The sequence below is a fragment of the Gossypium hirsutum genome, chromosome D06 (assembly GCF_007990345.1).
Source record: "Gossypium hirsutum isolate 1008001.06 chromosome D06, Gossypium_hirsutum_v2.1, whole genome shotgun sequence".
NCBI lineage: Eukaryota > Viridiplantae > Streptophyta > Magnoliopsida > Malvales > Malvaceae > Gossypium > Gossypium hirsutum.
Window position 1 is genome coordinate 42,276,122 of NC_053442.1, and position 13,044 is coordinate 42,289,165.

Consider the following 13,044-nt stretch of genomic DNA (forward strand, 5'->3'; position numbering starts at 1 on the left):
GGAAATAGTGGAATCTTAGTTTTAACTGGACAACTCTTCTGTGGAAATTTTTTTGCATCTGACAAGGGTGTTAGATAATCATTGATTGGTTTTGAGTTTAGTTCATCAAGGATCATCAAATCTGACTTCTATGAATAGGCTCGGTTTAACTTCCTCTTTGTCTTAAGCTACAACAGGCTCATGTTGAACCTCAACGACCTTGGGCTCCAATGTCTTTCCACTTGGAAAAATGACTATTTTGCAATATTCTTTGCCCGAAATTCTTGGATTTTCAATATCATTGGCCAAAGCTCCTTGGGGTTTATTTCGAAGTACATTGGTGAGCTGACCCATTTGATTCTCTAGATTTCTTAAAGTGGCATCATTCTTCGCTACGCATGCCTTCAACAGATTTTCAAGATCACTTGAAGATTCAGTTGGTGGGGTTATTGCACTTGTTGAGAATATTTTGGCAGATAATTTGGTCGAAATGGCATAGAGGAGTCGTTATTGTTCACCCATTGATTACTCTATAGAGAAATTGGATGATTCTGCCAAGAAGAGTAGTAAGAATTTGATTTCGGGTTATTCCAATTCTGATTTCCTATGTAATATTTTTACTCTTGATTCGATGGGCAATTTTCAAAGAAATGGTTATCTCCACTTTCTTCACAAGAAATATTCTCGAACTAGTTCGACTGCTAACCTGTCAGATTACCATTAAAACCAATAACAATTATGTTCTTAAGCATAGAAGACATGGGCTGCCAAAGAAGCAAGTGTGTCTGCTTCATATACTCTTACTACTCATGTATCTGAGGCTGCTCGGTTGGTTTCCATTGATATTTATTGCTAACAATTCTTTCAATAATCTCGTAAGCATCATTATAATACTTAGAAAGAAGGGCTCCATTTTCTGAAGCATCAATATCATTCTAGTACGAATATTGAGACCAATATAAAAAGTCTCCATTTGAACGCAGTAATGAATGCCATGATGAGGCCATTTTCATAATAACTCTTTGAACTGCTCCCATACCTCATATAAAGATTCTTCGTCAAGTTGCTGAAATGAAGTGATTTCGTTTCAGATCTTGTCGGTCAAAGATGGAGGAAAGTATTTCATTAAGAAACGTTCAACTAACTTTTTCCATGTAATTAGGGAACTGGATGGTAGGGAATTCAACCACACTCGTGCTCTATCTCTTAAAGAGTATGGGAATAATCTCAGTCTCAAGGCATCGTCGGTCACCTCGACTAGTTTAAATGAGTCACTCACTTCTGTGAATAGTCTAAGATGAAGATGTGGATCTTCAGTAGGCATTCCACTAAATTGACCCATATTTTGCAAAATTTGGAACATGACTGACTTTAGTTCAGATTGTGGTGCCTCAATTTCAGGTCTCACAATACTCTAACTGAGCTTGTTAAAAAGAGGAATGGCATATTGTCGAATGGCGCAATTTTTGTCATCAGCAACAATGATCGGACTATGAGTATTATAAACGAATGCTCCTCCTTGATTTTGGTTTTGATTCATGAAATTCATCTCTTCAGTCCTTCTTTGTTTTCCTTGTCTTATCCTTTGTCTGAATGTGTTTTCAAATTCAAGGTCTACGGGGAGTAAGTCAATAATTTGATCCATACTCATAAACACCTAAAACAAACACACAAAAAATAGAATTAAAATTTAGAAGAAAAAAAAAACCAAAATGAAAAATTAATAATTTCACAAATAATGTCTTTTAAAACAGTCCCCGGCAACAGTGCCAAAAACTTGCAACGACGGAAATGTGCAAGTGTACACAATCACAACAAGTAATAAAGTGACAAATAAATGTCGAGTTATGGTATCCACAGGGACTGTGAAAGAAAAATATTTATGAAATGTAAATCAAACACTTCGGTGTTTAAAAATATTTTGATTTTGAGGAAGTGATTAGAAACTAAATTTTAACTAAGTAAAATTAAATTAAATAAAAATAAAAATTTCAATGCATGATTTCAAAAGATAGTTTTAATAAATATGGAGTAATTGTGTTAGATCAATTACATTCCTTAACTTAGAATTACTAAACCCATGTTCATGTTGTTAGGAATATTTTCACAGCAGCTTGGTAATTTGCTAACTACTACTCATACGTACTTACTAAAGTAACTAATCTCTTAAACATTTTTCAATGCCAATTCAAACAATTAGTCAAGCTTTATAAGCACATAAAAGATTAAGTAAGGCAAAAATATATTTCTATACTGAAGCAGTTTAATAATTAACTAATCTCTTGAACATTTTTCAATGCCAATTCAAACAATTAATTAACCTTCATAAGCACATAAAAGATTAAGGTAACAATATATTTCTATATTGAAGCAGTTTAATCACAATAATCTTGCAAGTTATGCAAGGCTAATGTACCGTTTAATACTGTCGCTAATTTAATGTAACACCCCGTACCCGAGTCCGTCGCCGGAGTCGGACACGAGGGGGTTTGCAGACTTATCTCACTTCTTTGCACAATCCATTTTAAAAATTTCCAGGCAGTTGGCTAACTGCGTCACTGTCACCTTAAAAATCATATCTTGAGTTCAGAAACTCGGAATCCAGTTCCGTAAATTTTCCCTGAAACTAGACCCATATGGCCATCTATTTTTCTAGAATTTTTGGTTGGGCCAATTAGTACAGTTTATTAGTCAAAGTCTCCCATGTTACAGGCATTGACTACACTGACCTTTGCGCATTACGACTTGGATATCTCCCTGTACAGGGCTTCAATACTGATTCCTTTTGTTTCTATAAAAACTAGACTCAAAGAGGAATCTATACATGTATGGCTTGACTTCTAATTGTCTCTGGTTAATTTGTAATGAATTTCCAAAGTCGGAACAGGAAATCCAGAAACCGTTCTGGCCCTGTCTCACGAGAACCTGAATATCTCTTAACATACTGTCCGTATGATTGTTTCGTTACTTTCCTATGAAAATAGATTCATCAAGGTTCGTTTACATAATTTATTCACTATTTAATTCCATTCCTACTATTTTTAGTGACTTTCCAAATCTACATCACTGCTGCTGTCAGCATCTGCCTTTAAGGTAGACTTTACCTATTTCAAGGTTTCCATGATTCAACTAGCCCTTTTTGCATAAATAGCACAATTTATGATAGTGATTAACCATTCCCATGGCCAATCCTTGTCAAGCATATCCACACCAAATGATTATAACATTATACTCAAACACATATAAGCCATTTTCGCATGGCTATCCAAAATTATACAAGTCCAAAGGGTCCACGACCCACAACAAACAAGTAGTCCTATACATGCCATTTCGAAGTTCAACCAAAATTGTACCAAAAGGGGGGCTTTGATAGTGTGGGCGACTTTGACTTCAAGATCCCGAGTCCGATAGCTGGAGAACCAATCTATAAAACAGAGGAGCAATGAAACGGAGTAAGCAATTTATGCTTAGTAAGTTTTGAGCAAGGAATTCCAGCACAACAAAAGTATAGCATTCATATAGCTAAACGGATAATTTTATATGCACAAATTTTCGATATCATACTTGCTTCACATTACCAACCCTTATGTACATACACAAAAGATCAACTTAGCCAAAGGCCGGTAGCTCGTTTATCAACTGAGCGAATACTTATTTGTAAGGGCTCAACTAAATTCAAGCACATACGAAACATACCTCAATGTTGGGATGTTTCTAGAGTATTAACTGAAATTTTTACAGCAAGATCATTCATTCCCAAATCACGTACCTTCGGAATTTAACCGGATATAGCTCCTCGTTCAAATGCCTTCGGGACATAGCCCGGTTATAGTAACTCGCACAAATGCCTTCGGGACTTAACCCGGATTTAGTAACTCGCACAAATGCCTTCGGGCTTAGCCCGGAATTAGTATCTCGCACAAATGCCTTCGGATCTTAGTCCGGATATGGTCACTTAGCACAAAGCCTTCGGGACTTAGCCCGGACATCATTCAAATAACCATGTACATTTAACAATAAATCATGGCACATTCGTATTTCATTTTCGTTAGCAAAACTCAAACACAAGACACTTATCATTCTTGTAATTTCGGCTCAATAGCCACACACACAAAGAGCATGATTTTGATTTGCTTAAAACATGATCTAATCAAATCTTAATTTAAGCTCTCTTACTCAAGAACTTACCTCGGATGTTGTGGAACGATTCCGATGGCTATTCGACCACTTTTTCCTTCCCTTTATCGGATTTAGTTCCCCTTTGCTCTTGAGCTTAATTAAACAAATAAATTGATTTAATCATTTGAGCATCGAAAAGAGGAACACAAGGCACTTAGCCCATATTTATACATTAGACATTAAAGTCATATATGTACGGAATCATGAATCAAACTCAACATTTTAGCTAATTTTCCCCCTTGGCCGAATTTTCTAAGCCAAGACAAAAGCATCAATATGCTTGCCTCCAACCGAATACATGCAACACCAAATCTTCTTCCTATGGCCGAATATGCATGTCTATGTTGGGGCCGATTATATGCTTAATACTTCCTACAAGTATGGTTACTTGTATTGATTATAAATATCATCTTGTTTCAAGTTCAAAACTTGGCTAATACACACATATATACACTAGTAAAGCATCCTCTCCCTTTCTATCAATTTAACACATGCATTGCTCATTAACATACAAAAGTTATATTCGGCCTTAGCACACAACTTGCTAGCCGATTCTTCCCCATCTAGCAACCAATGCACATATGTGCTCACTCAAAAATGCTAAAAAGGAGATTCAAGAATCATCAATCCACCATCACATGCATCATTAACAAGCTTCATATTTAGCATGCAATGGCATTAACACTAAATCCACCTAGGCCGAATCTTAACTCATCTTCATGCCTCATCACCACAACATCAAACATCAACCAAGAATGATGCATCCATGGCCGATTGTCATTTCCATCACATAGCAAGATTTAGACCATGGGCTAGGTAGAACTCAAGCTAACAACTAAAACATGCATGCATCTCATGGAACATCATCAAACATACCTTAGCCTAGCTACATGCATGGCCGAACCTCTTCAACCTTTCTTCTTCCTTCCTCCTTAAAATTTTTGGCCAAGGATGAACCAAAGGATGAGCACTTTTTTTTTGTTTTTCTTTCTAGTTTCGACAAAATGGGGGGGGAGAAACAACCATACACTTTTTTTGTTTTCATCATATTCCCTTTCATTATTTAATTTCCATGCTCATTATTTTATTTTTTTTCCACCCATGATGCACCAACCCAACATGTCTATGACATGTCTTGCCCATCACACTTGGTCTACCATGCTTGTCATGGCCGGCCACTACTAATAGGGGGGAAATTGACATGCAAGTCCCCCCTTTTTCAACATGCACTAATAGGCCCTTATGCTTTGACCTATCACATTTCAAAATTTTCTCACATAAGTCCTATTGACTAAATTCACATGCAATCGACTAAATCGAAGCTTAAAACTTTCACTCACTCATATTCACATATTTTAGACAATAAATATCACATTCAAACATTTCGGTGATTCGGTTTAGCGGTCCCGAAACCACTTCCCGACTAGGGTCAGTTTTGGGCTGTCACATTTAACCTTCAACTACCTTAGAAGATTAAACATGCACCAATTAAATACTATGTTAATTAATTATAATTTCAATACATTTAATAATTAATTCATTTTGTTACCTTACATTTTATAATGCAAGTATAACATAAGCATGGTTTTATTTAATTGAACAACGTACCAAGGCCTATAACAATACAAACATGATTTTAATAATTCAAGTGAACATAATGCAATCAAGCTAACATGAATTCATTTAAGTCATTTAATTAGAAGAACAACAACAACAAAACAATCCTTCAAATTCATAATCTCAACATAAACAATAAAAAAATTAAAGAGAAGGGAACTAGAAAGCAAATCCAATATTTATCTGAAGCCAAACTAGTGCACTCCTCTTCTTCTCTACTTTTTTTGTTGCTCTAATTCTTATCTCATTATAGATAGTGGGTAAAGTTCTTTGTCATTTTCCAAACTTTCGAGTGTTAAAGAACAATATAGAAAATGGTTTGCGTTGTCATATAGCGTCAGTTCTTTTCTAGTTTGTTTATATTCATGAGTTATATCCAAGTTTACCATTTTTTTTACTTTTTCCTTCATATTTCCACCATTATATAAGCAAGTACCTATTTAGACGATCAAAAACATAAAATCGTGAATCGAGTTTCAATCTTGTAACAGAGTTCACATCAAAAGGCATAAGATTTTGAAGAATGATATTTTATGTAACTAAAAATTTATTTGCCAAATTGTGTTCTTTCCTAAATCTTACAATGAAATTTTATGACATTAAGTGGTTTACCCCTTTTAGCCTGAAAGTTATGTATATTGTTTATTACTATGCGCATACCCAACCGTTTATGTTAACCAAAGTTTTCTCCAATTGCATTTTTGAAAAAGAATTTCAGGCTATAACGTGTCATTCCTAGATCCTCCTCAAGGGTCGAGTTTGGGGCACTACAAGTTTTTTGTATCAGAGCCTAGGTTTAGCCAATTCTTGGACAAGCTGAGGATAGTTTAACACCCCTGTCATGCATAGTATGCCTCTGGCTTAGTCTTATCGTAACATACAAAATTTATCTTTCTTTTGTAAAGAGAAGGAAATATCTGAAAGTTTGAGATAGGTCGCTTATGCAGATATGGAGAGCCATGTTCCCACCCAAAAACAGGCTACTATCGCCAATGACAACAACACTAGGAATGCAAGAAATGCATTCTAAAATATGTTCTTCACCATGATGGCATAACTATTTGAGTAGGTCATGGGTACTAAATTTGAGCAACAACCTTAGCAGCCTCAACAACCGTAACACCCTCCTCAACCCTACCCTGAGGCAGTACGCCCAACACAACCTACTCCTCTTGCACCTATAGTGAGTCTCCCGATATCTGATCCTATCTTAGAGATTTAGAAAAGAGGAACAAAGGAATTTTCGGGAGATAAGAAAGATGACCCCACTAACACTGAGTACCGGTTGTCTCAGTTAGGAAGGGTTATTAAAGAGTTAAAGTGTAATCAAGAGGACAACCTTTGATGTGCCATATCCTTGCTAGAAGGAGAAGAGTACCAATGGTGGGAAAACATGGTCAACATTACCCCTGAGCATCTAACCAATTGAGAATTATTTTTAGAGAAGTTCCACGAGAAATATGTCAACCCAACGTTCATGGAACAAATGAAAAGGGACCATCTGTACTTGAAGTAGGGCAGAATTTCCATCTTGGAATATGAGCGTAAGTTCATGTGACTGAATAGGTACACTAAAGGTATGTTCCCATTAGAAAAAGGTATGTGTGATAAATTTGAATGGGGACTTAGGGATGAGCTTCGTGCCTTAGTGGCAGCTTCTCAATATAAAACCCTGTCAAAGGTAATGGTTATAGCCAATAAGATGGAGTCAATCTTTAGGGATAAGAGCAAGAATTATGAGAAGGAAATTATGAAGAGAGGAAGATCTAGCCTTCCACATTCCTCGAGCTTTAAGAAACCAAAAGATCATCCTTTTCAAACTTCAAGAAGAGAATCGTAGACCTCTAGCTATAAGCGTTATGGATCCCATAAGCCAGCTGCATCCATGGCTAACTCTGGTAGTTCTCAAATGGAAAAAAGGGACTACAATTTCTATGGAAGGAATCATAAGTGGAGTGTAGAAAGAAGTTAAGGGCCTGTTATAGTTGAGGGTCTAGAGACCACATGGTTAAATATTGTCTGACTGATCGGAGATGGCGATTAAGTTTAACTCAGTTCAAAGGCCATAGGGGAAAATTTTTTATAAGACAAATTCTGGCGCGTCAGCACGTGCCTGTGCTATGAAGGCCAAGGAAGACGTCGACCTGCCTAAGGTCATAATTGGTAATTTTTCTTTCCTCTAAAAAAATATTTATGCATTGATTGACCCTGGGTCTACTCACTCATATATATGCACTAACATTATACAGGGTTTAAGTCTCGAGGTAGAATGTTTTTTTACCAACATATTATTAACAAATCCCTTGGGGCAGAGCAATGTAGTGAATAAGTTAATAAGGAATTGCCCTTTAGCTATGGGTGAGCACGTGTTTTTAGCAAACTTGTTGTTATTGAGTTTTCATGAGTTTGGCGTCATATTGGGGTTAGACTAGTTGATTAGGCATAACGCTATGGTTGACTGTTGGTCTACAAGAATGCTCTTGGCAAGTTCTAAAGAAAGGAAATATGATTGTCTAGGAAAATTTCAAAATTGGTAGGTAGAATTATTTCTACGATGTCCGCCAAAAAATTGATTATTCAGGGTGTTGATGCCTACTTGGCGTATATAATGGATACACCTGAGTCCATGAGTGAAGTCAACCAAGTACCTGTAGTGCGAGAATTTACAGATTTGTTTCCTAAAGAACTTTCTAGTATGCCTAAGGATAGAGAGATAGAATTTTCAATAGAATTAGAACCCAGAACTGCTCCTATATCGTGGACACCCTATAGGATGGCACTGGTAGAACTTAAGGAATTAAAAGAAAAATTGCAAGACATGTTAAGTAAAGGTTTCATAAGGCCTAGTATATCTCATTGGGGGTGCTAGAATTTTCAATAGAATTAGAACCCGGAACAGCTCCTATATCATGGACACCCTATAGGATGGCACTGATAGAACTAAGGAATTAAAATAACAATTGCAGGGCACGTTAAGTAAAGGTTTCATAGGGCCTAATATATCTCATTGGGGGCGCCAATCTTGTTTGTCAAAAAAAAGCATGGGTCTATGTGTCTGTGCATGACTATTATCAGGTGAGCAAGGTCACCACTAAGAATAAGTACCCTCATCCCAGAATTGAAGACTTGTTTGAAAAATTAAGTGAAGCTTCAGTATTCTCCAAGATTGATTTAAGGTTTGGATATTATCATATAAGAATCAAAGATGTTGATGTGCCTACAATGGCATTTCGATCAAGGTATGGGCACTACGAGTTTTTGGTGATGCTATTTGGATTTACTAACACACCTGTAATGTTCATGCATTTAATGAATAAGGTGTTTTAACCTTACTTGGATCAATTTTTTATGATCTTCATTGATGATATATTGATCTATTACAGGAATGAGCTTGACCATGAAAAGCATTTAAGAATGTATGAAGGACCTTGCATGAACATCAATTGTACATGAAGTTCAGTAAATGTGTATTCTGGTTAAAGGAGGTACATTTTCTAGGACACATGATTTCGGCGAAAGGTGTCATGGTGGATCCCGCCAAAATAAAGGTAGTTCTTGAATGGAACTCACCAAAGAATATTACTAAGGTTTGCAGCTTCTTGGGATTAGCTGGATACTAGAAGAGGTTCGTGAAAGGTTTCTATAGCCTCACCTCTCACCAAACTCTTAAGGAACAAGGAGAAATTTGTATGGAGCGACGAATGCCAGCAAAGCTTCGAGAAGCTAAAGGCAGTTCTTACCAAAACTCAAAGTGTTGCCACAACCAGAGCTTGGAGTGGAGTATACAGTTTACACTGATGCGTCATTGAATGGACTAGGTTGTGTCCTTATGCAAAAAAAAAAGAAATTCATAGCCTATGCTTCATGTCAATTAAAATCGCATGAGATGAACTACCCCACGTATGACCTGGAATTGGCAGCTGTGGTCTTAACATTAAAGCTCGAGAGACACTATTTATACAGGGAATGATGCCATATCTTTTCTAATCATAAAAGTCTAAAGTACCTAATGACCCAGACGGATCTGAATCTACGCAGAAGAAGATGGCTGGAAATGTTGAAGGATTATGATCTAACCATCAAGTACCATCTAGGAAAAGAAAATATAGTGGCAAATGCATTGAGCAGGAAAACTATGGCGGCTTTGTTGTCTCTATGAGCCAAGTTGACACTAGTTGATGATAAAGGCTTATTGGAGGAGCTAGTTGTGAAACCAATCCATCTCTCCCTAATTTTGGGTAAATATGGCAAACTCAAGTTCAAGAATCAAGTATTCGTGCCAAAAGGAAATAAATTAAGAAAGGAATTATTAAGAGAAGCTCACTAAGGGCTTTTTTCACTCCACCCTGATGGCATCAAGATGTATAAAGACTTGAAGGATCCATACTAGTGTTCTGATATGAAGAAAATCTCGAAATATGTTTCCATATGTTTAACATGCCAAAGAGTGAAGGCGGATCATCAATTTCCATCAGGAAAAATTTATCCTTTGGAAATTCCCAAATGGAAATGGGACAGAATCACTATGGATTTTGTATCTAGGATAACTTTTAGCCCCTCCATGAAGAACTCTGTCTAGGTAGTAGTAGATCAGCTAACAAAAACCAACACATTTCCTGCTAGTGAATACTACATATTCATTAAAGAACCTGGTTGAGTTCTATATTGTTGAAGTAGTGCGCTACATGGGGTATGATCTGCCACAAATTGATGTGTCAAATTAGGCTTCTTATTACATTTAACAAGCTTGTTTCCAAGCAATTTATATGTTTATATTATTTTTTTACTTAGTTTTCTATTTAAAGCCACTCTTGGCTGAGAAAAAAGAAGCTTGTAGTTTAGGTTTAGAAAGCTATTTGGTTTAGGTTTGTTTTCATCTTTTAGTTTAAGCTTATAGTAGTTTTCTTTTCCATAGCTTAGGGTTTACTTTTCATTTACATTTTCTTGTTTTTCTTAGTGTTAATGGTAGTTAGTTAGGTTTGTTATTACTATAGCTGGGTTTATTTACATCTTTAATCCTTTTTCCTTTCTTGTAACGACATTTTCAGCTTTAAGTTTGACACATTTCAATTTTTTTACATTTAATTAGTTAAAGGTTGTTCCTTGTATGTTCCTAGCTTTAGATTTCACTGTTAGATGCTTTTATTTATCTTTCTTGCAAGTTTCAAATAGTAAAAATCCTAACTTTTATGTTTTCTTTAGGGTTTATGCTCATGGTTGTTAAGGTTTTTATTTTTACATTTATTTACTCAATTGTTAACATAGATAACTAAACCTAAAAGGGGTTGGTTGACGGAGATGTGTGTAAGCTGATTTTTAGACAAAGAACTAAATCGTAATAAATTGGACTAAATCGAATAGAACTAAGAACTTAGGTAATGATGGCCCTAACAGAATATCAAGATAAAGTGAGACCGAGAGGTAATCTTTTGTGCACTCGTTCATTGGTCTCGGATTGACTAGTGAGATCGAAAGATAAATCAGAACTAATTTGTCTAAATCAGTAAAATTGAGATTGGAAGATAAAATGGATCCACTTAGTAATTTAAGTGCTTTAAGTCCCTTATTTGAGGATCGATGAACCATATCGAAATTAACCAACCACAATTAGTTATTTATTAAATAATTTCTTAATTTTGTGTTTTTTACAATTTAGTCTTTTTCTGTCTTAGATAACTAATTAGTTTCAATTAAATTCATTAATGGTTTGTCGTACTATAGTAATTAGTGAGTAGCTAGCTAGACTCCCTTCTTGTATGCATTTTTTAATAGAAATCGCTGAATCGCCAGCTCCTTTAGGTTGACCCTAAGGAATACTTTATGTTCCATCAGAACTATAAATATTACAACTGACACTTTACGATTGCAATAAAATCGGGCTTTAAAATTTGTTATATAAATTCATTATTTTAACACGCACACGCATATTTGGTCAAGTTGTTAGCGTCGTTGCCTGGGAGTTGATGTAAGCTTTGGTGATTTTTGATTAATTATTACATGCTCGTTAGAAAGATAATTAGAAAAAATTAAGTCTATACATACAAAAAAAAATTATGGTTTTCTTGGTTTTGTTTTGTTGATTATTAACTAATAGTCATGTTTAATGGTAACTATAGGTGGCCTAAAGGACCATTTGTGTCTAATGTTGATGGCACTTCAATACTTAGTTGGGATGATTACGACCCTTTTGTGAAATAAGGATACAACCCCTGCTATGATTGGTATACCTACTCGTATCTGGTAGCTAGCGACAACCAGGATTCGAAGGTGCTTAATGATGATCATGATCAGATCCATTGGGATCACACCTTCAAGAATGGAATGTCAGAATGCCGAAAAAACATAGAAGCTATCAAGAACCAATTGAGCCAAATACTTCAACTCCTTCAACACTGAGCTAGGGAGCAACTTCAGTGGACGAGTGTCTCGAGCCAGACAAAGTTTAAGTGGAGGAAGAGGTACCCTATGAAATCGTTGAGCAACAAGACTTGAAGGTTGATGTTCAAAAAAAAATAGAGGTCGAGAACTTGAGTGAAGTATTAAGCATTAAAGAGGAAATCTCTGACTCTAATGTGGTAAAAATGTAGAGGAGTCGCCACACTTCTTGGACATTTTAGAAGAAACCCCATGGCAAGAATCAAACGAGGAAATGCTCCAACAAAGGTTTGCTCAAATGGAGGTGAAGAACTCAGAACATGTTGAGTTTCTAATCCCGACATTGATGATTCCTAGGAAGGTACAATGGAGGGGGTTCGATTTCAATAAGAATTGGCATAAAGTGTACATATTGACACGGCCTAAGTTAAGGCGGGTTCAATATGTTCATTTGCTGAAAGAGGCCCTAATCAACCTGATGATGAACAAGAAAAGGGTAAAAGTCTTGAGAATTGCATGGAAGTTCCACTTCGGGGGCATGACATACCATCGGAAAGCGATTTTAAGTTTAAACTTATTTTGTAAATAATTAAACTTATTCAAGATGAGACTCTACTTACTTTTGTTTAGTTTAGATTTAAAATTTGTTGCATGTTCAAATTTAGGATTTGGTAGGTTTAATTTTTGTATAGTTGGGAGTTTAGACTAAAAAATTAAAAAAAATTATACATTACAATGCTATCACAATACCCATAGGTTGGTATCGCAATACCCAAGATAGTTTCAAAATTGGGGCTTTAAAAGTTTTAGGGGTATCATGATACTAGCTCTAGGTATCATGATACCCTGTCAGATTTTACAAAATACTTGTTTTAAGTATTGCGACCCATGTGC

General features: G+C 35.9%; 1 non-coding gene across 1 annotated transcript; it reads left to right on the forward strand.

Annotated features, from left to right (window-relative positions):
* The first annotated feature begins 968 nt into the window (after window positions 1–968).
* LOC121219007 (small nucleolar RNA R71) lies at window positions 969–1,075 on the forward strand. Its single transcript, XR_005915487.1, has one exon. It is a non-coding gene; the product is annotated as a small nucleolar RNA R71 (small nucleolar RNA).
* Window positions 1,076–13,044: the final 11,969 nt, after the last annotated feature.